At 39.4% G+C, this 26954-nt stretch overlaps 1 long non-coding RNA gene across 1 annotated transcript; it reads left to right on the forward strand.

Moving 5' to 3' along the window:
- Positions 1-10976: 10976 nt before the first annotated feature.
- Positions 10977-13967, forward strand: LOC141579416 (uncharacterized). The gene is made up of 3 exons (XR_012510709.1): positions 10977-11090; positions 11582-11899; positions 12166-13967. It is a non-coding gene; the product is annotated as an uncharacterized LOC141579416 (long non-coding RNA).
- Positions 13968-26954: the final 12987 nt, after the last annotated feature.

The following is a 26954-nucleotide window of genomic DNA, read 5'->3' on the forward strand; positions in this document are numbered from 1 at the left end:
GTCCCCACCTCCCATTAGTCCCATCCCTTTACTCTCCTTTATTTTTCTTCATGGTGTTCATCGCCAAGTGTAATTACATCATGTATCTATTTGATTATTTATTGCTTACGAACTGCACTAAAATAAGTAAGTTCTATGAAAAAAACAGACATCATACCTTTTCAACTATGTTTATGTCAACAACTAGATTAGCTCATAGTAGGGGCTCAATAAACATTTGTTGCATAAAAAGTAGTAACACCCAGCTGTGTGCCAACAACACCGACAATGCAGGTTATAGCACGTACAGTGTTTCATTGGGCATGACCTTTCTAATGCTTTTGTTTCTCACTTCACTGTGAGGATGAGGGTTACGAGATGTTCATCCCTGGTGCCTTTGGCAGTTTATGGCATGAGTTAGATAATCACTAAATATTTCATAGATGAAATTACGTTTACTGATGGTTATGCTCTGTATCATTTGAGTCTCAGCAATGAGACGTTCAGGGAAGTTATTTCCACTTTGCAACAGAAGACAACTGCCAAGAAAAGATAAATATTCAACTCATAATCATATATAAAATAGAGGGGAAGGGAGATGATAGGAAATGCCCGATGAAGCTGGAGATATAGGTTGCAGCCAGATGGGAAAGCCCCTGGAATACCATCCTTGGAAATTTAGACTTTATCATGTAATACAATGCAAAACAGTTGCACAAATTACCAGTATAATAATCACATTTTCTTTCTTATACTAGATAAAACTTCTGAATCTAAACTCTCCGTTTATGACATCCAAACAACCCACTCAGCTGAGGAACTGGCAAATCTCTCATCAGCTCTGTACTGTGTGGCTGGCCAAGCACCTCCCTCATGTAATTCACATGAGACCCTCAGGGGTTCCCATCTGTACAAGGTGCAAAAATTAAATCAGACCAGAATATCTCCTTTTATAAACATCTACTGATCATTGACTTATTCATCTGTTCATCCATCCCTACACCCATTTATCTTATTATTCACATTTATTGAGCACCTAGCATGTGCCAGGGATTGTACGAGAAGTTAAGTTTCAAAAATAGTTTATATATATATATATATAATATATATTAATAAATAACTATTTCAGAGGGTTAGAAATCTTTGTTCCTTAGTCCTAGCTGTCACTCCTACAGTGTTTTACAGTTTATAAAGATTTTTAGTACTACTGACTTGTTCATTATATGATATTTATGGAATGCTCACCATGAACTAAGCACACAGTAGGTATTAAAAATAAGTACAAACTTCCTGCTGTCTAGGAACAGGCTAACCTGTGTCAGGTGGGTGGGAAGGTAGGAGGAGCGGACAGATATTAGCTTGCAGTATTCACAGCAGTATCAAGAGAGAGGTACCTTCACCGTCACCCACACTTCGCAGGGAAGGACACTGAGAGTCTGGTTTAGCAGGGAGCCAAAGATGACTGCTTATAGATGACAATGCCAGAATACGACTATGATTTATCAGCTCCCTAATCTTATTGCTCTTCTTCTTCCCTCCTCTTTCCTTCCCAAACAATTCAATCCGGAAGCCATGAGGTGGGACAGAATGGCACTGGCATCCAGACCCACTTGGGAGAGCCATGACGGCCCAGAGCTGAGCTCTGGAGAAATGACTTGTCTCAGTTTCATGAGGTCTGAAGCCCCAGCAGAGGAAAAACGAAGGCTGGAGATGATCCAGTGCCTGAAGACTGGAATCAGCTGAAGACTTACTCACCTGTAAAGGACATTAATGAGACCTTGGGAGTTAATGCTTGCTGTCAGCTGGCATCTCACCTGTGGCTTTCAGACCGAATACCTACTCATGGCCACTTCGTATGGCCTCTCTGATTCCCCAGGGCATGGAGACTGAGTTCCAAGGGTGAGCATCCCAAACGCACCAGCAGGAAGCTACCTTGCTTTTATGAGCTGACTTTGGCGGATACATTGCATCAGTCCCTTCCTGGTCACAGGAGCCCCGTGTCAAGGGAAGAGAACCACAGATCCCCCTCTCAGTAGGAGGGGAGTCTACAGCACACTGTAAGAACAGCATGGCGGGGCAAGAACTCTCTGGAGCCATCGTGCGGAACACAAGCCTCACAGACGCAGCGAGGAGAACACAGCATCAATTCTGAGATACTCCTGCTAAAAATGTATAATGTGAAACTAAACATGAGGCCATATTAGATAATCCAAATCGAGGCAAGTGTAAAAATAACTGGCCTGCAATCTTCAAAAGGGTCAAGAGCTTGAACTTTGAGGAAAGAATGACTTGTTCCAGGGGCAACATGTGATTCTGAATCATACCCTTTCACTTACAAAGGACATTATTGGAACGTTTGGAAAACTGCAATGGAATTTGAAGATTAGATTGTAATAATGTATCAAGATTGCTTTCCTGATTTCAATGACATTGTTATCGTTTATATAGAAGAATATTCTTGTTTAGGGGAAATATATACCAACAGAACTCAGGGCAGACGCCGCGTCAGTTCTTTCTTCTACGTTGACAATTTTTCTGCAAGTTTGAGATTTTTCATTGAAAAAAATCCATTCTCCTTCTTTTTTTTTTTTTTTTTTTTTTTTTTTTTGACTAACCAAAACAATAGCTGGGTGCCCAAAATCGTCAAGGAATTAAGTATTTTTCCTCAAACCACTTGGTACGATGTACCAAATCTCCCCTTCCCTTTGACTATGCAAAGACCAAAGAGAAGGGAACGATTAAATTAAAAATCTTAACGTGCATGTTTTCTATCAGATTTTTGGGGTTTTTTTTTGGAGTGGGGAGAGTTCAGTTTTTTTTTTTTTTTTTTTTTACTTGGGAGAGAACTAGTGGCTGCCTTGTGTTCCTATAAGAAAGAACAGAACCTGCTTCCTAAATAATTCGCACTTTATATTGACTAAGATCACAGCAGGTAGTTTAGAATAATCAATCCATAATGTGCCATAATAAGGTTTTGCTGAAGGATACACAGAGTCAGGAATTTTTAGCAATCTTTCTCTATTTGTTTCTGCATTCAGAAATTCTGCTATTGAAGTCAAGATTATATTTGGACTTTCTCACCTGAAGAAGATTACCTTATAACTACAGATAAATCTGGTTCTTAAGTGTTCATTAAATTAACTGTTCTTATAAATTCACAGAATCTACCAATTTTTAAAAAGGAAGAAGATATTATAAAGTAAGGCAGTTTGAAAAATTAAGCAATGATTTTTAAAGTTTCCATTTTAACACACTCATACATATGTATACATATATATTTTTAATTCTTGTCTACATTAAACATCTTACAAGTATCGTATCACAACTAATTTTTATTTTTATTTTTTCACTTGACATTATATCAAAAATTGTTACCCATTTTGTATAGAGTTGCCATAATTGTCACTTTTAGTGGCTAATAACAGACTGGTTTGCCCAGACTTCTCCCCCAACACAAATCTTACTCCTAATTCAAACCTTGCCTTCCCAGGTTACCCCCGACTCCCCTACAGTGGTCTCTCCTTCCTCTGAGCATTTGTAGTATTCAGTGTGCCTCTCCCAGTCGACACTTGTCAGACGCTACTGGTGTTGGAAGATCTCTTCTCGCCATCTAGAGTTCTGCTGTCCAATCTGGTTCCCCCAGTTTCATGTGGCTGTATACATTTAAAATTAAATTTCAGTTCAACTCAGGATGCTGCTCCTCAGTTACGCTCACCACATTTCCACTGCTCAGTGGCATGTGTGACTACTGCCTACTGTCTTGACAGTGTAGATTAAGAACAGCTCCCTCATCCCAGAAATTTCCAATGGGCAGAGCTGCTCTAGCCTGTGATCACCTCAAAGGCACAGATGTCAGTCCTGCAATTCCTGCAGGTAAAGGTGCATGAAAAGGCCATTGTCATTCAAAGGGCAAATTTGTATACTTTTGAGAATAATCTGGTAATATTTAGTAAATTTGAAAATACACAAGCTTCAAAATTTCACTTTTCCACTTCCATGTATGTACTCTAGAAACTCAAGCTCATACTTATAAAATGACATGTGCACCAATCTCACAGCAGTAATTGCTTATAAAGTAATGAGTCAAGAATAAAATCTGAATGTCCATCAATAATGATATGAATAAATAAAATAAAGACTATTCATGTGAGAAAACTATGCAGCACTTAAATAAAATAATCACTCTTTGCATCAGCCTAGAAGATATTAAAAATATACAATGATGGGTAAAAATATAAATTGTTGTAGGCAATTATATGCCATATTATAAACATTAAAACACAGGTAAACAATACTATGGATTATGCACATATACAGAAAATGTAAAAATATACAGACATGGGTGGGGGAACATGCAACAAATTCATGATATGAAAATTAAGGGACATAAATGATATTTGTTAAAATAATTATCAGGATGACTTACACTAAAAATTTTTTAATACAAAATGACTATTGAGTCCCAAGTATGAAATGCACAATGTGAGGAATATAGTTAATAATTATGTAATATTTTTGTATGGTGACAGGTGATAATTAGACTGATTGTGGTGATCATTTTGAAATAAATAGAAACACTGAATCACTATGTTGTATCACAGAAACTAACACAGTGTTGTAGGTCAATTATACTTCAGAAACAAACAAAAAAAACCTCATAGAAAAGAGATCAGATTTGTAGCTACTAGAAGTGAGAATAGAGGAAAAGGGAATTGGATGAAGGCAATCAGAAGGAACAAAATTCCAATTACAAGTGCTAGGGATGTAATGTGCAACATGATAAATATAATTAACACTGCTGCTTGTTACATATGAAGGTTCTTGAGAGAGTAAATCCTAGGAGTTCTCATCATAAGGGAATAACATCTACCTTTTTTCTATTTCTTTAATTTTGTATCTACTTCAGATGCTGGATGTTCACTAAACTTATTATGATAGTCATTTCATGGTGTATGTAAGTCAAATTACGTTGTACACCTTAAATTTATACAGAGATGTATGTCAATTATAACTCAATAAAACTGGAAAAAATCAAGTGACTACAACAAAAATGTTATTGTTTGTTAGTTATGGATGGTGAGCAATTAGATACCTTTTCTTAATAAAAATACTTGACAAATAGAAATAGAAGGGAACATACTCAACTCGCTAAATGGCATCTAAGAAAAACCCACAGCTGACATCATATTTAATGGTGAGAGACTGAATGTTTTCCCCTTGAGATCAGAAACAAGACAAAAAGAAATAAGTCTACTTTCATCACTTTTGTTCAATATCATACAAGACATTATAGCCTGCGTAATTAGACAAGAATATAAAAAGCATGCACCCAAATTGGAAAGGAAGAATTAAGACTACCTCTATTTACAGGTGACATAATCTTGTGTATGGAAAACCCTACAAAATTGCTAAAAACAACAAGAACTAATAAATGAGATCACAAAAGCTGCGTGGTACAAGATTAGTATACGTACATTAATTGTATTTCTACACGTTAATGACAGGTTTTCCAAAAACAAAATTAAGAAAGCAGCTAGCATCAAATAGAATAAAACACTTAGGTGCACATTTAACATTAGATGCAAGACTTGGGTACCAACAATAATGAAAAATCGTTGAACGAAGTTAAAGAATATTTAAATCAATGGAAGGACATCCATTGTCATGGAATGGAAGGCAATATTGTTAAAATGGCAATGCTCCCATATTGGTCTACATATTGAATGCAATTCCTATCAAAATCCCAGCTGCTTTGTTTTTGTTTTGTTTTGTTTTGTTTTCTGCAGAAATTGACAAGTCTACCCTGAAGTTCATGTGAAATTGCAAGATAGTAAGACTAGGAAGAGCAAACTTAAAAAAACAAAGTTGGAGGATTAATAACTCCTTATTTAGAAACTTAATACAAAGCTAAAGTAATCTACAACGTGTACTGCAGGCATAGGATAAACATATATGTCGATGGAGCCAAATTGAGAGTCCAGAAATAAGTCCTTACATTTATATTCAGTTGATTTTCAACAAAGGTATGGAAAAATTTAATGGAGAGAGAATAGGTTTTTCAACAGATGGTTCTTAGACACATGCAAGGGAATAAAGTTAGATTCCTACCTCACAACACACATTAAAATTAACGTAAAATTTATTATAAGCCTAAATGAAAAAAGCAACAACCATAAAATTATTAGAATAAAATAAAAACGTAACTCTATGACTTAGTTAAGCTATGTTATTTTTTTTTAGGTACTACGCAAGTGCAATAAATTAAAAAATTAAATTTATTATCATCAAAATTAAAGGCTTTTGTAATGCAAACCATACCACCAAGAAGTGAAAAGTCAACCCACAGGATGGGAGATAATATTTACAAATCATATCTGATAAGGGACTCTTAAATAGAATATATAAAAGACTCCTAAAACTCATTAGGTAAGAGAAAAATAAAGTAATTTAAAAATGGGAATGGAAATGAGTAGTTATTTTTCCAAAGAATATATACAAATATCCAATAACTACATGAAAATATTATTTACATTATGTTACGAAAAATGAATAAACAGAAACTTCAGTTAAAATAGGGTTGAGAGGCCAGAGGGGGGAGCTCTCATGTGCTGCAATGATAGCGGGGTCCAACAGGAAGAAGAAAGACTTTCTTTTCTTGCCTGGGAAGAGCTCAGCCAATAAAAGACTTTCACAACTCAGCCAACGAAAAGCCACAATACTTCAAGATTGCGATTCCTCCAGTGCACTTTTTGTTTACAATAATCCTCTCAACTTCCTTTTTCCTTCTTTAAATGAGTTTTCCTCTCCCTGTGGCACAGACTTGCATATGACTCCCTGTGGTTGCAGGTCCCACATTGCAATTCTTTGCTGATCCTGAGTAAACACATTTTTGCTTGGGAAATAACTGACAGTCTTTTTGCTCTAGGTCAACAGTTATTAAAGATGCAAATCAAAGCAATAGATACCATTTCACACCAATAAGCTAACTACAGTCAAAAAGACATGTTAACAAGTGTTGGTAAGGATGTGGAGGAACTGGAACCCTCATACGTTGCTGTTGGGAATGTAAAATGGTGCAGCCACTGTAAAATACATTTGGTAGTTCTTCAAAATGGTAAACATAGTTATATGTGACCCAGCAATCCCCTCCTAGATATAGACCCAAGAGAAGAAAACAGATAGCTGCACAAATGCTTGTACACAGGTGTTCATAGCAGCAGTATTATTCATGATAGCCCAAAATTAGAAACAACCTGAATGTCCATCAGCTGATGCATGGGTAAGTAAAAGGTGTTATATTCGTTTAGTAAAATGGTATGTGGCAATGAAAAGAAACAATGGGCTAATACATGCTACAGCATAGATGAACCTTGGAAAAACTGTGCTAACTGAAAGCAGTCACCAAATACCGTATATTGGATTATCCCATTTCTATGAAATGCCCGAACTAAAAAGATGGAAAGTACAGTAATGGTTGTCTAGTGCTGAGGAGGAGAAAATGGTAAATGACTCTTAATGGGTATAGGATCTGTTTTAGAAGGGACAAAAGCCTTCCAAAATTAGATTGTGGTAATGGTTGCCCAGTGCTGTGAATATACTAAAATACTTTGAATAATAAACTTTAAATAAGTGAATTGTATGCTATGTTCATTACACTTCAATAGAACTGTTAAAAAAAAGCTGTAGTGAGTGGCTGAAATGGATCATAGATCTTAATGAAAAATAACAGATAAGTGGTCTGCTCTCATTGACAATAGATTAGTACAGTTAGGCATTAAGAATTAACTAACCAAACGCAATAGTTTGGCAAACTTCTAACCCCTTAACATCCCTTCATCCCTCAAGTTTGGTTTAACTCAAATCCCACTTCTTCCGTGATGTCTTCGGTGGCTCGTCCCTGTAGAGATAATTGCTCTTCCCATATTGCCTCAAGCCCATCTTTTACAGACCCAAGGTGTCCCTACCACTTGTCCATCTGGCTACCTCCCCTGCTAGGTGGGAATCCTGCAGGTCTGACTCACTTGTATCCACAGAGAGTTTCTCAATAAATGGTTGTGCAGAAACGGACAACTAGTGGTAGAAAATGTGTCCAATCAGCATCAACTAGACAGGAGGCCTGCTTTACTTCGTGTGCACAATGTGTGATCAAAGAAATGCCGGTATTGAAAGCCTTCCCACGTAAAATCCAGGTTTCTAGACCCTTGAATATTTGCAGAAAATTGAGGGTCTATCTCCGCATGTAAACACTCAGCTAGGTATTCACTACTGTTACCTGTAAACTGCCACGACCTCTACCCTTCCTGTCCAAGGGCGTGCCCATTTAAGCGTTTTCTGCCTGGCCTATGCATGCATTGAATTATTGACTTCTATGTTAACCTGTTAAGTTATCATTCAGCTTTCAATGGAGAAAGAATTCTGTTTCAATTTATTGGAAGTACCTGTGAACTAAGACTGGCATTAGAACGGCCCCAGAGTTCCCAGATGACCTATGACTGGGGAAAGTGGATGAATCACCAGAACATTCACACTTACCATTACACATGCCAGTTTCAGGGCAGTAAGGCGCACCTTCCGCCTGTGGTTATCAAGCAATCTAGTCAATAATTTATCTAAATTTTTTACTTGGTAAAATTCCCATAAAGTGTTTTTGTTTTACTATTTGGTTCTGGTTTGTGTGTGTTTATTTTAATGCTCTGTGGGGTCTGCTGGGAAGTCCAGAAAATTTTCCCCAGGAGGTGGGCGGCCTCTAAGGTCATTCTCCGTCCACGAATCCCTGCGCTTCGAGCTGACTCATTCCCTTTCTGCCACTGCACCTGTGACTCAACCACCCAGGACAAAGGAACAGAAAGTGACCCCATTCAGCCTTATGGCTTTAGGTACAGTCTGGAGGACGTGATGACTTCTATCACTGCTGACCTCTAAGTGTGTGTCTCCCAACTGGACCTCCACCCCACACTTTGGATCCACTGGCTGTCTTGAACTTGAGCTCTTGATATTCCCCAAGCATAGTCCTCCTGTAGCCTTCCCCATCTCCCTGAGAGCAGCTCCACCCTCCCACTGCTCAGGCGAAAGCTTTGGCATCACCCTTGACTCTGCCTTATGCTCACTTCCCACATTTTGTGCATCTGCAAATCCTATTGGTTTACCTTTAAAGTACATCTAGATCTGATCCCATCATCCTCCTCCTGTCCCACCTCCTGGTCCAAGTCAGTCTTGTCTGTTAATTGAAACTTGGGAAAAGCCTCCACACTGGTCTTTCTGCTTCTGTCCCCCAAGTCCCTCTCAGTGTGTCCTCAAAACAGCAACCTGAATGAGTCTCAGGTTCTAAGAAGTGCGTCTCATCTCATGCCTCATGTGGCGGCTTCCTCATTTCTCTCAAACTACAAGCCAACAACCTTGAAGTGGCCTTTGAGGCCACAGATGACCCAAACTTCTGTCCCCTCCCTGGTCTCCTTTCTTATTGTATGATACCCTTCACTCTAGCCCCCAGCCTCCTCACATTCTGTGGAAACTGTGGAATGTTCCTTCCTCAGCTCTCTGCATGGCTAGAACCCTCTCTTCCTTCACCTCTTTGCTCAGATTTCACTTTCTCTGCAAGACCTCTATGGACACCCTCCTTAAAATTGTTCTCCTGGTATTTCAGATCATCCTTACCTAATTTATTTTGGCTTAGCAGTTACCACTATCTCTATATTTTGTAACATATATGCACACACACACCCACGTATATATCATATGTATACATACATATGTATAGTTTTATTTCTACTTAGGAAATTATATATAAAATTTATTTTTATGTATATTTAATAAGTTATATATAAGCTATACACGAATGAATGTTTATATATTTGATTTAATCACATATTTTACTATAGATTTTACTTATTCTCCATGTCCCTTGTCTGCTTCACCCTCCCAGGATACATAAGAACCGTGAGGGCAGAAGTTTATGCCTGTCGTGTTTCCTGCTGAGCCCCCAAGGCTGAGAACAGGAGCTGGTACCTAAGAAGGCACTTGAGTCATTGAAGTAGTCACCCTGTACACACACCATTGACCGGAGCCCAGTTGCATGTGTCCCAACCTAACTGCGGGGGACTCTGGGGAGAATAGAGAGGCAGACAGAGAGAGAGGCGCTGACCTCCAGGCATCCGGCCGTGTCTGGGGTTAAGTATCAGCAGAACTAGCCCCGTCTTCTCTCTAACCTTCCAGCCCACACTACACGGCGCGTGTGCAAGGCTACGGTGCGGTGCACTTTTTTGGATTCGAGTTCATTCCTTCCAGTAGTGCACACTTTTCTCCCTTCTGTTTTCACTTGTCTAGGAAGTTGTCTAAGGCTAGGCCTGCATTCATCACTTTTGTTCCCCATTCTAGCTACCCTCCCGGAGAGGCAGTGCTGGTACCAAAGCCAGAGGACAGACAGTCTTTTCTTCCTCCTAAGTGTGGGAAATTACCGTTCCCCTCTTTAAATAAAGGCAAATTCATTTCTTATTAGAAATTTGGCAGCTCCCCAAGTGCTCCCACGAAAGAACCCTCTTTGCCATGTTCTCTGTGCTCCCTCCCACCTCAGGACTCCCTCAAGCTTGAAACTACTTCTCTCAACATCCTGGCTTTAAGATAATCGCTTTGCCTGAGGCACGCTGGACTTGAGGTTCACCTGTGGGGCTGAGTACAGACATTAAAAGGCCAAAGCCATCAGAAATTGTAAAGCATTCCCATATGAAGCAATGAAAGGAAAAGGGAAATTTCTCATATTCTCTGAACACATTTGTAATATTCCAGTAATTCCAAATTCCAAGGGAGCAGGGGACCTCCTCCCAGCTGTCACTCAAGGATCCTAGCACAATGCCTGGCACGCAGGAGGAGCGTAACACGTAGTTGCTGAACGAGTGAAATGAACTCTGGTCTCTGCCCCTGGTTCTGGAAATGCACAGTCATATTTATCTACAAATAAGCTGCACAGAGAAGTATCATTCTATTCTGCAGATAAGAAACTGGGGATTCACAGAGCAGAATAATTGGTCCAAAGTCCCACAGGTAGTAGGAGGTGGAGCTGGGAACGGGACCAGGTTTTCTGGAGCAGGTTTTCTTACTCTCTCCATGACGCCCGGGTAAGTTGGCGGGAGCTTACGGCCAGTGCAATCATGCAGTGTGGGTGACTTCACACAGGTTATGAGGAGAAGGGGCTTCAAATCCTCTCCCCGCTTTCTTAGAAAAAGTGAGGAAGACACCCACGTGGAGGCCTCCCACTCAGACATGTGAGCGTCTCAGCCACAGCCCTGCATCCGCTCACCTGCAGAGAGATTAATAATGATTGCCGTAATCATCGCAGTCGGGTTTGGTTGCCAACCATTATGATTTCCAGACTTTTGTCTCAGTGAGCCTTTCATCTCAGTCTTCTCTGAAAGGTGTTCCCATCAGCTCTGTTTTTCAGTTGTGGTTAAATAACTTCCTCTGGGTCACACATCAAGGTCTCCAGGCATGAACTCCAAACCAGCTTCTTTTTTGTTTTGTTTTGTTTTGTTTCAATGACATCTTCATCTACTTTATTTTAATTTTTGAATTTGCATTGAAGGATGCTGGGTTTACAATGCTGTGTTAGTTTCAGGAACAGAGCGAAGTGCCTCGGCCGCTCTCACGCGTCAGGACGCGCTCCCTCCAGAGCTCCGTGTGTGCAATGGAGCCAGCACAGCGATGTGCTGAGCAGAGAAACTAGTTCAAAGCCACGTTTGCCTCCTTTTTCCCTGGATACCAAAGGAGCCATTTCTCTGGAGAAAGAACAATTACATCACGAAATATGTGTTTATGGCCATTGCTGTTTTTGCATATAAGGCGGCCAAATGAAATAGAATTCCGAATAAAAGCTGTGCTAAAACAATGGTCTTTCTGGAAGGAAAAGAGAAGACAGACTTGTTGTACAGTAAGAGAGTTTTTATTAGTTTTCACTAAGTCTTCCTTTGCCTCGATTATTTTGCTATGTGCCTGTGAGTTTGTGGTGCACAGGGGTCAGGAGTTATTCCAGAACTGTCTTTATTGTCTAGATAACCCATTGACTGTGGGTTTTGCTATTTGTTTAGCTCTATGAAAGATGTCCATATTCTTAAGGTCATATTGATATGAAATTAAATTGATGTTAGTTGAAAGTTCTGCTGTTACCCATTATGACAACCCGCTCTTATTGCCTAGATTCTCCAGGACCATCCTGAGGAATATGCAAGAGAGACAGATGTTTTCTACAAGAGAATCCTAAGAGGGATGAGCTCTGAGCTTGCCATATGGAGGGGATGTTTCCAGTACATCCATGCAAATCTCGTCCAGAAGAGCAAAGCCAAAATCGGGATAAAGAGAAACAACAGTCAACATAATGGGACAAATAAAAACAAAATAATGACAAAATTTAATTTTTATTTTTTAAATTTAAAAATCTTTAATAAGAACAAAATTCAAATACCAAATATTATGAGGCTAGGGAAAAGTGGGCTAAAAATACCAAAGAAAGAATCAGAGAAATGTTGGCAGGGCAGGGAGAAGCAGCATGGTTCAAAACAGACTGTTGACTTCTGAGGTTCCTTGGGGAAACAGACAGGGCTGAATTCTGCCTGTGCAGTTGACGGGTTGAAAAGAACCAAGGACAGGTGAGGGGCTTGCAGTTTGTCTTGGGTGAGGGACTGCCTGGCACTGAGGGAAAATCAGCTAAGGCCAATAGGAGCAGAAGCATCTTAGCAACTTCCCTTTGCAGCGACACAGCTTAGAGGGATCCTGGAGGAAAGAGATTGGGGGGAAAAATAAGGGAAAAATCAAGCAGGAAAAAGAGAGGAAGAGGGAGATGGGTCTGATCAGACCCTGTTCTCCTACTGTTTAGAAAACTGACTGTTGACCATGAGAAGGAGAGAAGCCCTCGATGACCTTTGCATCCAGAGAACCTCACAGCCTCAGCTGTGTTGAGAAACATTTTCTCCCACAGGAGAAAAAGTCACCTTTTCTATTCCTGCCACCTGAGGATCTTCACCCAGTGCCACCAAACACTCTTTCCCTCTCTGCCTGACAAAGGACAGGAACTTGTCTGCAAGGAGGACTCACAATCAATGGTAGATAAGGGGTTTTAATTTGCTGTGAATCATGTCTCTGGCCTGAACAAGCCTCTTTTCAAGTTGCAATTCCTAAGTTAATAATTACTGAAACAATGCAGTCCCCTCTCCAACTCTATGATTGAGTCAGCGGCTATGCTGATAAGAAACATGATTGGTTTAAAAAAAAAAAAACAAAACTGCTTACCTTACTGATGTAAGAGAGCTTAGTAATTACAAATACTGGCTCTGGCGGAAAACCATCAGGTGATAAACTCCCCATTCAACCATGCACATGCTGTGTGACCCTGGAAAAATAACTTTCCCTTTCTGATCCCCAAATGTCACCTCTGCAAAACTAGGAAAAAATATTTATACCAGAGATCTGTGTGGAAGAGTAAAATATATAAGATATATAGGCAAAGTACTTGGCCAAGTGTCTGACATATTAAGCCTTGAATAAAGGATGAGGTCTTTGTATTTTAAGACCAGTTTTGAAAATGTCAATAAAGGTACTTTGTTACCGTTGTCACTGTTGATAACGATGATGATGTTTGGTTGGTTGGTTTCGTTCAATCCATTAATGGAACAAAATTATATCCTAGGGCAGGAAAAACAAACGGTGAAATCATATATTGTGCTTCATACGAGTAAGGAAGGGAGCAGAGTGATGTTGCAACCAGAGACTCAAACCCATCAAAAAAGCATCAGCATTTTCCTAGAAAGTTGGAAGTCAGTATTTGCACATCTTGAACTCCCAATTTATTCCTTCCCACTCCTTTTTTTCCCAGTAACCATAAGTGTGTTTACTGTCTCTGAATCTGTTTCTAATCTGTTTCTTATAGATAAGTAAGTCCATTAGTGTCTTAAATATTAGCTAGTAAATACAAAATAGATTAACAACAAGATTCTTCTGTTTAGCACAGGGAACCGTATTCAATATCTTGTAATAACCTATAATGAAAAAGAATATGAAAATGAATATATGTATATGCATGTATAACTGAAACATTATGCTGTATACCAGAAATTGATACAACATTGTAAACTGACTATATTACAAAAAAAAAAAAATGGAAGTCTTTGAAATAAGACTTTGAAATAAGATGAAAATTTGTCTCATGGAGCTATGGAAGGTTCATTTACATATGACTCTATATAAGGCATGATATCTCAAAAAAGTATGTTCAATATCTTGTAGTAATCTTTAATGAAAAAGAATATGAAAAGAAATATATTTATATATATATATATACACATGACTGGGACATTGTGCTGTACACCAGAAATTGACAAAACATTGTAAACTGACATACTTCAATTAAAAAAAAGTATGTCATTAACTTTTTGTCGCCTTTCATTTTTAAAAGTGTCCAGTTTGCACAATAATTATATGGTCACACAAATCATGGCCTCTTTTTACAGATGAATTGTGTCATTTTGGAATATGTTGTGGAAGAGCTCAATGAAACTGAAGTAAACCTCTAGCATCAAGGAAAGGCCACAATTCCCTCTCAGTGACTCAGCAATAAATTTGGTTCTGAGCTTCCTGGTGGCCAGGGCAAAAATATTACATGATCATTTATGTGATTCTCATTTTTAGAAAGGGAAGCGATATTGAGTGTTTGCTAGATCAGTTTTGTATATGGGAATTCCTATAGGGGAAAGAGAATAATTAAATGGATAATGAAAAAGGGTGACAGTTCTGAAGCATTACTAGTGAATTTGAGTATTCTGCTCGACTCTGCTGCTGATTTTTTGGCATATATGAAAATGTTTGAAATTGAAGAGGCAGACCATGGAAATCTGCAACTTACATTCCCTGCAGTTCAGGCATATATGAAACTATCAAGGGAGTTGTTCCATGGCCTTAAAAATTCTGTATACAGCACTATGAGTAAAATAAAAATTCATCCTAAGAAAAAAGTGTATTGAATGGTAAATTTAACTCAGGAGGGAAAAATAAATACATAAATAAATAAATGGCCATCATCCAGAGAGAACTGCGGCTGTCTCAGGACCACATTTTGGCTTACTATCCCTTCATCTGAATCTGCCTAGGTCCTTGTAAAGGATGTGATGCTTGCATCTTTGTAAGACAGATGTAGGAAATTCTAAAAACTCAACTTAAACATCCATTAGTGGAACACAATTCAGCAATTTAAACAAATGAACTTGATTTAAATGCACCATCACAGATCTTTTAAAAAAATCATGTTGAATGAAATCTAATTACAGTGAGATGAATATTATATGATAATATTTGTATAAATTTTTTCAAACTTCAGCACACAGTTTATGGATTAAAGATAGAAATATGTGATGGGTAAGTTATACATCAAATTCATCCTGTTTTGATGTACACATCAAGTTCATCCTAACAAATAATTGTATCTTGGGAAGGAGTGGGTAACATGGCATTGGACTAGGCAGGGAGCTTCAGCTTGACAGTAAGATTATTTTATTACCAACAACACGTGAAGCAAATATTGTAAAATGTTAATACCTGTTAATTACACATGGCAGGTACACAGATGGTTGTTAAATTACTCTCTTTCTGCTTCCGTATCTTTCAATTTTTGCTTTTCCAAAGAATAAAAGCATACCTGTTTGACAAGTTCACACTGAGCGCCAAGCACAACTGCTAGGGGAGCCTTGCTACATCCTAAACCCCAGATCAGGGAGGCCTTCCTCCACCTGCCTGCCTCAGGCTACCCAGCTTTGGCCACCCTCAGGTTTGAAGCAGTGCCCCCAGGGAGACCTCGGTGCTGGGAACCATGGAAGAAACACCAGGGACGTGGGAGACTATTGAGTCTTTGTCTGACTCTCCACAGAGAAGCCCAGAAATATTTCAAGGTGATTTGAAAGCAGTCAGGTACCTGTGGTGACTGCTCAAAATCAACAAGTTTCCTGGAAGCTCCCTCTTGTAGAATCTATAGAATAACAGGTAAGGTTTGGTCCAACCCATAGGTTAGACTCTCAGCAAGTACTTATTAAATTCTTCAAAGTAGTCATTGTTAACAATACACCAAATTTCCTTGATTCTGAACCCAAACTACCTTGTGAGGGGAGATGTGTATATTGAGAAACTAAAATTGTTAGGTTGTCATTAATGTTTTTGAGGAAAACTGTGTTGTGGGAGAGGGATTCCCATTTTGAACATTTAGATGTGTATCTGCCACTCATAAGGGCGCAGTGGGACATGCCATCTTCTCCCTGGCAAGTACCACTGCCCCATCTTTATGCTCGCTAACCTGTCTAACTTACACTCTCTCTTCAAGCCTGTGTCACCACCTCCAGGAAGCTTCAGCCTCTCCTGCCCAGCCCCGAGGTTTGCTTTGAGGAGTCATCCTAATGCTCTGTGAATATCTCCCTCTTAATATTTCTCAGATGACCTCTCTTTTTCCCACTGGCAGGGAATAGGTCAGGGGAAAGAAGTTTTTATCTTTTGAATATTAATGGAATTTTCCAAAGTTATTTCACAGTCATATATGCACACATTGATTTTATTGAATTGTCTTCTAAGTCTATGCTGAATAAAAGGAAATCACATTGTGTAACCTCTTGATGCCTTGAGTAGATGTGGCTACAGAAAGCCTGGTCTGCTGACACTCTTGTCTAAGGGGATAACCCATGGCCTCTCTTGACTAATGATTGTGACTGATGGGCCAGAAGTAAGCACTTGGCAAAAAGACAGCCTATGCTTAGACTGACCTCTGGTCTATGACCAGAACTGACACTAAAGAATAGCATTTCTTTATGGTTCAATATATACCACGGACTAGACTAAGCACTTACCATACATTATTTGATTCAGCCCTCACAACAGTTCAACGGAGGTAAGAGCCATAATTTTTTCTGTATGACTATGGGGAAATTGAGATTCTGAGGGTTTAGCAATTTGCTTTAGGTCACAGAATTAATAACTGTTGGAACTGGATTTTGATCTCAGGTCTGTGGGACTCCAAAGTTAAACTTGCATGGCCTGGTGTGAAAAAGATGAGCCCTGACATCAAATTCTTCTCTTACAAGTGTGGAATTGAGCAACATGGTGAGACTACAACCATTATGATGGAGTCAGAAGCTGAGAGGATGCCTTGAAGCGAAGCCATGTCTAGTGAGGCCATTGGGAATCAAGAAACAGTAGTAAATCTGCGCAAGCAAAGAAAAAGTTTAATTCTAAAGAGATAAGAGCTGAGAAGATGTGCAGGAAGGGTGCCAAGCTGGTAACAAGTGAGCATTAAGGAGATCCATGAGTTTATCCCACTAAGGATCCTGGGGCCATCTTGGATGAGGACTCAGCCCTGTCTGATTTCATCTAACATCTCTGTGTCACTTACTGTCCACATAGATGCATCATTCCAAAGACAGTTACCTTCAAATAGAGTGAAAAGGGCGTAGAGGAAATTCATACATCATTGCGTCTAACGCCTTCACGTCTGTGAGGTGGTGTTCACTACCACCACATCGCAGTCAACGAAACTGAGGCTCAAGAAGATCAAGTCACTCACTCAAGGTCATAATTCAAAGTTAAGAGTGACTGACTTTGAAATGTGTTTCTGTGGCTCCCAAAATGCCTTCTAAGGATGATCTAAAGAATAAGATGTTGGGGCACCCCTAGTTGAGATAAATGCTGTGAGATGGAAAGATCAGGGCATCTTTGCCCTGTTCTCATAAAGCAGGTGGAAGCTAATCGTGAGAGACTCTGGACCACTATGGCCAATGAGCACTGGATCGATTCAAGAGTGAGCAGGGCATGTATGAGCAGGTGGGTCCTGCATGTGTAAGCACATGACTGTGTGTGTTTCCCTATAGAAGTGTGAATACATGGATGGACCTGGATGTTTCTGTGGGTGAGTGTGTGTAGGAATATATGTGTGCACAGATAGAAGGAGTGTTTTTTTTTTTCATTTTAATCTATAAAATAAACTTAGTGATTAACACAATGAAAATCTGTTGGAAAAAAATTAAAATTTCACGTCAGTTAGAGATCTGGTCTAAACCCATCTCCCTGTGGTTTTGTAGAATACGTCAGCTATGCATTTGATAAGATCTTAGCCTAGATTAGATGCAAGAATTGCTCATTTCATTGACCTTGAACATTCCAGGGCTTTTTATCTTCTTGCTGAGATGTTCAATTGCAAAGAATTAGAAAATTTTCCAGGGACCCTTTTTGAACATCTAACAAAACGCAATATAGTAGCATCACTGTCACCCACACAGGGCTCGGTGGCCGACAGAGGACTTTCACTTCTACAGTGTTATCGGACCCATATAGCGAATCTATAAAGTAGGTATTTTAGAGTTGAAGAAACTGAGTGCTTAGGAACATTAAGCTGTGCAGCCAATGGGAAGTCTTGAAAGATATGGAGTAGAAATATAAATTTAAATTAAGCCTTCTTTCTCCCAGGCCTATATTCTTAAAAATGGGCCCCCAAAACGTTCTCATATTTTGCTTAATCCATTTCTGGTAATCCACTCTCTCCTTATTATTTTAAATCAGTTACTGCACAAGACTTTTATGTGTCTTTTATTCATGTACAGCTTCCTGTCCTGCATAAGAAAGTCTTTCTTATCTTTTCATTTTGTCATTGTGGCCTGAAGACAGGCCTTCAGCCTGTATATAAACTCCCACTGAAGGCTCCCTGAGAGTTTGCCTGGTTTCTATAGGTAGAACAGAGCTTCTCAAACTTGAGCAATGTACCGATTCCATCTGCAAGGAAAACGTTCTCATGGACCCCCTAGTGCTGGCTGCATAATTTTATTACAATACAACTTACATAGGCAGGCATATAAACTCATTATGATCACCTTATGCTTATAGCTCTTACACTGGTATAAAACCTGAAAATACTCACAATATCATCAAACCAAACTTAGAACCATTATGTTCCAAGGGTTCAACATTAGATTTACACGTTAGTTAACACCAATTTTGCTGAAACTAAAAGTGTTTGACATGTAAGTATTGTAATGGCTACCTTGGCAAAGTGTGTGTGTGTGTGTGTGTTCTATCTTTATTGATTTGATATAATTTAATAATTCAATTCTTCTGATGTATGTCTCTACGCAACTTGTTTTTGTGACTTGTGATGTCATTTAGTTTTTATTTAAAATACATGCATTATTTCCATGTTAAATTCTATTTTGTTTCTTTTTCCATAATAAAGGTAATACCAGTTGATGACAACACAATAAAAACTAAACAAACATGAGAAATAAAATCGCCTGGAGCATGCCATTATGAGGTGGTCCTCCAAGCAATCTAGAATAGACGAAAATTAATTTTGAAAACTATCTTCAAACTTACCACAAAAAATATTTTTTTTTAAAAACTGGTAACAGTCTTTAGAGAGAACACAAAAATAACTGTTGAAGAAAAACAGCTCTATTGAAATGAATACTGAAGTGTGTGGATTCCTAGAACCTCAGATAAGTTGGCCAAATGGATGAAGGCTACGCGAAGTACTTCCCAATCTTTTGCAATGTCTTTTTTTTTTTTAACATTTTTTATTGAGTTATAGTCATTTTACAATATTGTGTCAAATTCCAGTCTAGAGCACAATTTTTCAGTTATACATGAACACACATATATATATATATATTCATTGTCACATGTTTTTCGCTGTGAGCCACCATAAGAACTTCTATATATTTCCCTGTACTGTACAGTAGAATCTTGTTTATCTGTACTGCATTTTGAAATCCCAGCCTTTTGCAACGTCTTGAAGGTTCTGTGACACAGCTGTTTTATCACCACTTGCCTATCAGTTCCTGAGGAGTCATATAACATATCTAACCAAAAAGTCAGCAGATACCAGATCCAGAACCAGAGCCTGTCTGGCCCCAAGAGCATAGCGCAGAGCAAAGGCAGGTGTCAGAGGTCAGTGCAGCAGCTTAACAGACACGGGGTGGGGCTGCAGCCAAGGGCTTCCCGGAACTCTCAGACCCGAGTTAAGTCTAGGGACCAGTCCTTCTGGAAGGACTCCTTCAGAAAGAGCAAGGGCTTCACCCTCCCAAGGCTCCATCCCAGTCCTCCAGTGAGACTCAGGGGAGGCCGGAGAGGAGGCTTCATGGCAGGTACTTGAGGCATTTGTGCTGCAGCCCCAGGGGAGGGAGAGGGGTAAAGCAGGGAGACCCAGAGGAATGAGCACAACGTGGACAGGACTCCTGAAAGCTGGGGTGGGGGAAGTGGGCTACTCAGATTCACCTGGAGAAGAACATAAGCTTAAAAGGGCATGACTCGAGTCCCATTCATGGTTTGGCCAGCTCTCCAGAGTAGAAATCCAGAAAAAGAAGGAGGCTCAACTTCCAAAATGACAGGGGAAGGGCTCCTGAAAAGCCACTCTTCTAAAAAAGCAGTGAGAACATAGACAGAAGCTATCAAAATCCACTTTTTGTTTTCTTTTAGCACTTGGGCTTTTAACAATAAAAGGAGTGTTTATTCAGGAAAAAAAATGGCTGAGTCAAATAAGAACAGGGTGCCTCTGGAATTTCAAATTGCCCTAACACCACCACCCTCTCCCAGCTCTTGGAAGCCAGCAGCTTTGTGACCACAGTAGCTGTGAAAACCAGCAGCCTGTAAGCCAAGGGAGCAGGAGGAACAGGTCTGGCCCCTTTCCTCTATCTGCAAACGCAGCAAACCTGCGTCTCTTCGATCATTCTTTCACAGTCACATTGCCCTCAGAAACCCTGACTCCGCCACCCTCTTCCACTTTTAAGGACCTCAGCTGTGACATCGGTCCCTCCCCATTAATCAAGATAATCTCCTTATCTTACACTCAGCTGATTAGCAAACTTAATTCCACTTACAAACTTAAATTCCCTTCACCATGTAACACAAGCTGTTTACAGGTCCCAAGAATTAGAATATGCACTTCTTTGTGTTGCAATTATTCTCACTATCACACCATATGACTGAGGAGTTCCACTCCCAGGTATATCCAAGATAATTAAAAATATATGTCTGTAAAAAAGCACATGTGCAGGAATGTTTACAGCAGCATTATTGGTAATAGCCAAACAGAAGAAGTAACTCCAGTGTCATTAACTGATAAATGGACAAATTAAAGGTAATCTATCCATACAGAAGAAAATTACTTAGGCATAAAATATATAGTACAATTTGGATTAAATTTGAAAACATTCTAGTAAAATAAGCCATATGCAAAAGACCACTTGGTGTGTAACTCCGTTTATATGGGATCTCCAGAACAGGCAAATTGATAGAGATGGAAAACAGCTTGTTGGTGGCCAGGGAATGAGGGGAGGGAAGAATAAGGAGTGACTGCTCATTGGTAAGGGGTTTCTTTGGGGGGATGATGAAAATATTATGGAATTAGTGGTGATCAATGCACAACTTTGTGGATATATTAAAAATTATTCATTGTACACTCTAAAAAGGTAAACTTCATGGTTTGTTATTTCTATCTCAACAAAGATGTAACAAAAAACAAGATTAAAAAACATAGACACAGATTTGGAACCAAAGCCTAAATCGTTCATAAAAAGAGGGACTTTCTGTGTGGATTTGAGAGGAGGGTTTTGCCAAAGCATTTCTCCCTCAGGAGCCTACTGGAGAAACTCAGTATGGGAGCGCTGGTCATTTGGAGTCTCCCTCCTGCTCATCATCTCATCTTTCCACTTCTGTCTGCATTAAATCTGGCATCGTTTCCCTTATTTTGCAGGAAGAGGTGCCAGGCAGTCCGTCCAGAGCCACACAACTAACCAGCAGTGTCTGGGATTTGAATCTGGACTTGTTTGTCTCCAAACCTGTGCTTTTTTCCACTGAAAGAAGCAGCTTCTGAGCAATGGAATCATCACCTCATGCCAGGAACCCAAACTGAAATCGCATCAACAGGAACAAGACATCACAATTTTGCCACTAAAGGAGCACTTCTTCCAGCCACATGCCACTGGGGATTTGACCGTAATACAAATTAATGATGATGGAAGTTAATCGTATGCAACTCCATTCTGAGCTTAGCCTAAAGCCTTTCATTCGGCTCATGTTTCCATGATTCTCGTGCTAACTGAAGAGAGTCTTTGAGGGCTCTCAGAGACCCAGTCAGCACCGTACAGCGTTCTTGATAACTTTTTCAGCATGTCCCTTTATTGTCAATTAATATTTATAAGTGTCTAGAGGGTTCACATCCTAGTATTTGAGAAATGGTTTATGAAGTGACTTGGGTAGAAAACACAAACTGCATGTGCTTGCATGCAGCTCTTACATCTGAGGTTAATTTCTGAATTTATTTGATTCACATTTCATTAACCCGTTGGCAGAATGTTATATAAGGGTGCAACCTGGGTCCTCAAACCCAAGACTGAGATATTAGTATTCATTTATGATTTGGGTAGGTTGTCTAGGTGGAATGATTCTCTGTTGTCAGGCTGCAGGGATGACAGGCAATAAATGAATAAAACACAGTCTTCCAAGAGAATTCAAAAACGCCAGGCTTTCCCACCAGCAACAAAAGTAATGTGTCCATCTTGGGAAAATAGACGTTATCAATACTTCTGGCATTCCTTCAAAGCTTTTGGAACATAGACATTCTATAATGACTTCGCCTTCAAAAGTAATCTCTCCCAGTGTGATAAACATTCCCATTGCCCTGGACTGCGTGCTCAGTATTCTGGACCAAGTGAATCAGTCACCTGAATCCAGTAATCAGATTTTAGACCTCAAGTGGACATCTGAGAGGACCTGTTCATCAAACATTAGGGATCGTGATGGTCATCCAAAGTCTAACATCCTAATTAAATAGTTGAGGTCCAGAAAGGTTGACACCCATGTCTGAAGCTGTGTGTCTATTTAATGACAGAACTGGTTTATAATCTGTTTATAAACTTATTCCCCAAACATCCGTGAGCATCAGCTGTGTGCCAGAAGCTGGGGGTACTGGCTAGCTTCCAGGGCTCTACAGTGAACTGGGGAGACACCAGGCGAGTCAATATTCACGATGGCGAATCAACACTTCACAGGCTCCGGAATAGCCTGTCTGGGTTCAAATCTCAGTGAGTCCACTTACTAGACATGGTACTTGAGCTACAGCATCTGAAAAATGAGGGTAAACATTGCACCTTAAAATGCTGTATGAACTGATTCATGTAATACCTGTGAGATTCTTAGAGTAGCACCCAGCACACTGCAAGCAACCGGCGTATCTTGACTGTCAGCCTCCACACTGTCATCATCACTATATGCACCATGAGAAATTTAAATGCAAGGTTTCAAATCAGTATTCAGAGAAGAGGTTCATAATCCAGCCTGGAAAGCAGAGAGAGAGCTGGAGGAATAGAGCGACGAAGATGTTCAGGATAAATAATGAAATATATTTATATTTCACCAAATATATCAGGTCCTAATCCCTGGAATGTATAAATGCTACTTTATTTGGATAAATGATCTCTGCAGATGTGATGAAGTTAGGACCTTTAGATGGAGGGTTCATCTCTATTTCACACACGTTGCAGTAAATATAATCACAACTATCCTTCTAAGAGAGGCAGAGAGAGATTTGACAGAAAGATACTCAGAAGAAAAGGCAATGTGAAGATGGGACAGAGAAGAGAAATTGAAGATGCTGGCCTTAAAAATTGGAGCCATGTGATCACAAGCCAGGGGATGCTGGCAGCCACCAGAAGCTGAAAGAGACAGGGGCCAGAGTCTCCCCCAGGGCCCCCAAGGGGAAGGAGGCTTTGCCAACACTTTAACTTGGACTCAGTGATGTGGATTTCAGACTTCAGGCCTCCAAAACTGTATGAGAGTAAATGTGTTGTTTCAAGCCACCAAGTTTGTGGTATTTGTTACAGCAGTCACAGGACACTGATACACGAGACTTCCTGGAATAGAAGGCTTTTGAGATGTAGCCCACAGGGTGAGTAAAAGGTAGCTGGGCAGATAGAAGACGACAGGTTTAGTACACAGAAGGAAAATCTCTGAAGAGACTCTGACCTCACACTTTGGTAAAGCTGGGCTGACGATTATCTCTAGGAGAGGCAAAAGGTGAGGCCAGAGAGGAAGCAGAAGGAAGATGACCAAAATCCTTGAGTGCTTATTTCGAGTTTGAAGTCTGGACACATGGTGTTTGAGCACGCTCATTTAACAAAAGGTGAGGAATTCCCAAGACCGGTTTCTGAAGAAGTAAGAAGAGCCCAGTGACTCTCCTTGAAAAGGGGCAAGTGACCCCTGACCTTATAATGAACGAGGATGGAAGGGGACGTATTGCATATGGATACCTACCTCATCCAAATGACTGTCACTAGGAGGCTTCTTAGAAAACTGGGGCTGTTGGAGTCTCAGCAAAACAACAGCTATAAAAATAATACAGTACCCCAGAAACAGCGGCTTTCACAGCCAAATTTGAGAATAGCATCTATCTGGTGATGCCAAGTTAGGAAGAAACAGCTTTTGGTGCCTGGGTAGAAGGGGACGAAAACCATCAGGCAAGCACAACCAAAACCTCTGGTTAATTAGGAGAAATGGAGGCGATGCTTTCCTCCATGGTCTATTTTAAACTTAAATAGAAACAAAGTATGTGCCTGTTCTGGGTTCTTTCTATTTATTTATTCTTAAAAATTTCAGTTTGATTAAGAAAAAATAGTATTTAAGCATTGGAAAAAACTCACGGGATAGCGTCTGTGCTGTTTATATTTTCAATCTGCTACACTGCAATATTGGAACCCTCCATGTATGTATTTTTTAGTCCATTCCAAAAGCAGCATTTTTTTTTTAGAGGTTGTAATTTCTTTTAATTTAATAGGAACCAACCTTGTTCCCAGAATGACCTCTACTGGACTTGGAGTTGTGTTGCCAGAAGCAGGGGTTGATGCATACGTTAATCATGGGATGCAAAATCAGTGGGAAATCACTTGTTACGTGGCTGAGTTTTCCAATAACTACAGGTGTGACTCAGAAGACGCTAGGTGTTGGTCATGGCTCTGCTGGAAGTGAGGAAAGGAAAGATCACCTGCAATCTGCCAAGCCCTGCATGCGTGTTTCACACACATTACCTTAAATTCTCCCAGAGGTCCTACACTATGCTCATTTTATTATTGTATATTACAGGAATCCCACGCCTAAAGAAACATGCCAGTGTTCACACAGGTAACGATAGAGCTAGAATTCAAATTCAGGTATTATGTTTTGACTCCCACTGGTTGAAAGGAAACTATGGTCCTAAGTTTCTTTTGTCGGGAGTTAATGAAAAAAGACTGTCGAGTCCCAAAGCGGTGCCAGGCTGTGGTCCCTTGAGGTCCCATCACTTCTAAGAGTGCAGGACATTCCTGGGCTTGTGGCAAAAGACAAGAATGGTTCATCATGTTTCAGAACATAGGAGCACACCAGAGGTCTAACGTTACTCGTTATTTTTAGATTTGTTAGAAAGTATTTAAACATATACAAAAGTAAAGTGAATTGTCCAATAAATCTACAAATCTACTACCCAGATTTTTAACAGTTGTCAATTATTTTCCATAACTGATGAATCCGTTCTTTTTAAAAATTTGTTGCTGTAGTAAAGCAAATCCAAGACTCCACTTCATTCCTATATTTTTTTTTTTTTTTTTTTTTAGTATTCGCTGCCAAAAACTATGGACAAAATGGTACAGACTATAATGCCATGGTAGCACCTAATAAAATTATCATTAATTCCTTCTCAGGATCAAAACACTAAGGACATAATCAAATTTCTCTGTCTCCACAATGTCTTTATATGTGTGTGTATATATATATTATACATATATAATATATATATGTATTATTTTTTGTAGAACACATCCGCCAAATATCTGTTAAGCCCCTCTTTTTTCCTTTGATATTGATTTATGAAAAATATTATACTTGTCCTTTAAAATATTTATATTCCAAATAATATACAGTCCCAGTTTACATGGGACTGTTCTGCTGTGTATATTTTTTCAACCCTAGATAAAACCATTTGTAACTCAAGAAAATCCTCGTTTGGGCCATATGATCATCACATATTCTTTACTCATCTCTTTGCTTATTGTGATATTCAGCTGGTTTCTTTAGCTTCCTTTTTCTTGAAAATCAGTTCCAGAGCTCTGATTATATTAGGATTCAACCTTCCTTGGCACAGGTATCTCACAGGCGGTGCCACACCCTCCGTATTGCACGCAGTAGTGAGACGTGCCAAGTTCAGAGTTGCTAAACTGGACCAGTGGGTTCAAGTGGTAATTCTCGATTTCTTCATTATAAAGTTCCCTCATCAGCCTTTCCTCCAATGATTTCATTCTGAATCTTTTATTTTATTAGAGTTTTCAAATGGTGATTTTCTGATTTTATTTCCTCCACTTTTTAGCTTGAATTCATCTCTGAGGAACTTTTTAATGCCCTATAGGGCTATTTGATTAAACTTAAATACAAATCCATACACTAAAGACATGTTAAATGCTTAATTATTTTTTAAATTGCCAAATTTCTGAATAAGTACCGAGTAACCTAGTTTCTTCCAACAGTGTACAATAAACTTGATTGGTGGGGTGAGGGGTGTGGAAAGAGGGGAATGTAACAGTAGGGGAATGGAATTTCTTTATTTTCTGAGTGGGAAAAATTATAATGAACTCAAGAGTTTTAAATATTCCATGTAGCTCAATCAATTGAATTTATGCTCTATTTAATGCTCAAACTGTTCCTTCTTTTACTAGCTGGGACTCATCCTGATTGAGTTCTTGGTTCTTCTGAAAACTCCTGGTGCAACAAAATATTCAATGCTTGCCTTATATTTATTAACCATTTCTCCAAGGAGTGCTGGGTACTTTTAGTGTGAAAAGGTGATAGGGATCACCATTTGGGCAGTAAGTGTGCTTATTGATATTAGCATGTCATTGCTTCGACGTTTTTTGGTTGTAAAGGGTTTTCTTTTAACAAACAAACAAAATTAA

Source organism: Camelus bactrianus, chromosome 2 (assembly GCF_048773025.1).
Source record: "Camelus bactrianus isolate YW-2024 breed Bactrian camel chromosome 2, ASM4877302v1, whole genome shotgun sequence".
Classification (NCBI taxonomy): Eukaryota; Metazoa; Chordata; class Mammalia; order Artiodactyla; family Camelidae; genus Camelus; species Camelus bactrianus.